This window comes from Sardina pilchardus, chromosome 15, assembly GCF_963854185.1.
Source record: "Sardina pilchardus chromosome 15, fSarPil1.1, whole genome shotgun sequence".
Classification (NCBI taxonomy): domain Eukaryota; kingdom Metazoa; phylum Chordata; class Actinopteri; order Clupeiformes; family Clupeidae; genus Sardina; species Sardina pilchardus.
The window spans coordinates 7,156,622-7,159,121 of NC_085008.1; the positions used below are offsets into that span (position 1 = coordinate 7,156,622).

General features: G+C 49.6%; 1 protein-coding gene across 1 annotated transcript in view; it reads left to right on the top strand.

Annotated features, from left to right (window-relative positions):
• Positions 1 to 2,500, top strand: part of hmcn1 (hemicentin 1) — a 124,434-nt gene that overhangs the window by 21,898 nt on the left and 100,036 nt on the right. The window lies entirely within an intron of this gene.

The following is a 2,500-nucleotide window of genomic DNA, read 5'->3' on the forward strand; positions in this document are numbered from 1 at the left end:
CCGGGCCCAACCAAACGCCACTCACTCACTGCACTCAGAGACACAAGAGAGGGACACAAAGAGTGACAGGGACAAGGACACGTAGAAAAGAGAGAGAGATAGAGATAGAAAGAAAGAAAGAAAGAAAGAGAAAGAAAGAAAGAAAGAAAGAAAGAAAGAGATGTGTAAGAAAGAGTTCAGGGGGAGAGCCATTCTCCGTTCTTTGGTGCCTCACCCGTCCCTGTAATTTTCAGCTCAAGCTAATTTGTAGCCTCTCGACACCTTTGGACTTCCTGGCTTGTCCTTAGCTTTTAAGTTGCTCAGGCAGACCGTGCGTTCAAAGCTGAGAGAAGTGTTTGCTAAGCAGTGCCTGGGCCCAGGACAGAATGGAATGGCAGCTTTTCTGTGAAAAGCCAAAAGGACTGATGTACTGTACTTTAAACGTGACGTTTACACAAACTTCATGTCATCACAATGAAGAGTGTTTAAGCACATGGATTTCTACCAAACCCTTGTGTGTGTGTGTGTTTGTGTGTGTGTGTACGTGTGTGTGTGTGTGTCTGTGTCTGTGTGTGTGAGAGAGAGAAATGGTAGAAAGTGTGTGTCATTTTAAAGTGTTTTCCTGTGAGAAGCTAATCATGAGAAACGGTTGTTATGAAAAGGCTAATTGTGACATGCGTTTGTTTTGAAAGAGTCCACATATTTGCAACAGTGCGGTTGTGCGAACCCACTCCCAGTGAAATCGTTCTCATGTGATGGAGAATTGGATTTGGCTGTGTGTGTGTGTGTGTGTTGCCATGTTTTGAGTGTATGTGAGTATGTGTATACTTGATGTGTGTGTGTGTGAGTGCATGTACATACACGTATGTTTATTTACGCGTGTGTATATGTGTGTGTGTGTGTGTGTGTGTGTGTGTGTGTGTGTGTGTGTGCATGATGGGGTCTATATGCATACGTGTGTGTATGCGTGTTTGCTTGCTGTGTGTGTGTGTGCGTGTGTGTGTGTGCATTTGTGTGTGTGCATGTGTGTGTGTGTGTCAGTACGTGTCAGTGTCTCGTGCTTACAGTGCTGCAGCTGTGCCATCTGAGGTCATCCGCTCCCTCCTCCTCCTCCTCCGAGTGGCACGGAGCCCTCGGCTGAGTTAGCAACTCGTTAGAGAGCGCTGGGAAGAGGAAGAGCTCCAGTCGGCCGCGCTCGCTACCGGCGCTGGCCCGGAGAACAAAAACGCACCCCCCCCACCCCTCAACCCCCCCGACACCGCCGCGGCCCGGAGAACACGACTCGCATGATGTCAGGCCGAGAGCGGCCGCGCTCACGGCTCGTAAAAGCGAAGTTAACGCTGCCGGTGTTGTGGGGGGGGGGGGGGGGGGTTGAAGAGAGAAACGCAATGTCCTCGTGCCGAACTCAGAACGGGAATGACATAAGGGCATACCTGAGCGCTAAGGTCTTCGCTCGGGCCGCACGTGGAAGAGAGGCAAGAACAGCTGATGAGAACAGAGGGATGAGAACATCGTCTGAGAGAAAGAGAGAGAGACGGACATAGAAACAGAGAGAGAGAGAGAGAGAGAGAATGCTGCTGGGCTGTGCCAGATGGACTCTATGTCAGAGTCTCTCAGCCTGCCCGTGATGCTGACCACAGTGAGCGTGAGTCAGACAGAGCCCGCTGGACACAGCTTGCTGGACAGAGCCTGGCAGCAGAACAGTCACTGATTGGATGATGGGTTTTGAACACCTCTCCTTCTGGATGAACTTTGTCAAAGAGTTGCTGAAAGGCATCACATCTGAGCCCAATTTGGACACATAACCTTTTTTTTTTAAATCCTAAAGTGGTTCTGACTGATCTTCTTCAGAGCTGTATCCGCACCTTCAGAGTCATGAGCTCTGTCCAGTGATGTGTCCAAGCTGGACTCAACTACCGTGCGTCACCTGGTCTGTGGACCACTGGCGTCATCGCACTCTTTGGTTCCACGGGACCATTGAAAAACTCTAACGTTTTGAATTCCGTGATCAGAGCCATGCATTTCAGATGACTGCCATTCACTTACTGTATCAGGCACCAAGTTTTGCCTTTTGTTCAGACACTAAGTTTTGTTGCGTTTTATTTTCTGCTTTCTGTTGCGTCTCTGTCCCTAAACGACACAAAGCACCGGCAGTGCTAAGGCCACTGTGTTTAGACCTTTAGAGATAGAGTGTGTACGTTTTGTGTGCAGTTTGTCACTGTAATTCAAAGTGTCTGCTGTAGTGTCTCAGGGTTGTTTGCAAGCTGACCTGCGCGACCCCCTGTTTTTGAAGCGCAGAGCTGGGAAGGTGTCAGATGCCTGGGAGAGTGTGATCTCTCTCACACGCCGGCGTGTGTTTATTGCCCTCGTGGAGAGCAGAGAGCATGTAGAGGGGGCAGATTGCTGAGGATTTAGACTGAGCCTGGGTTTAGTCTGGTCTTAGTCTGATATACAGCACCACAGACAGACGATAAGGACCGGGAAACACTGGATGTACTCATGGGCACCTTATCCAGTCAAT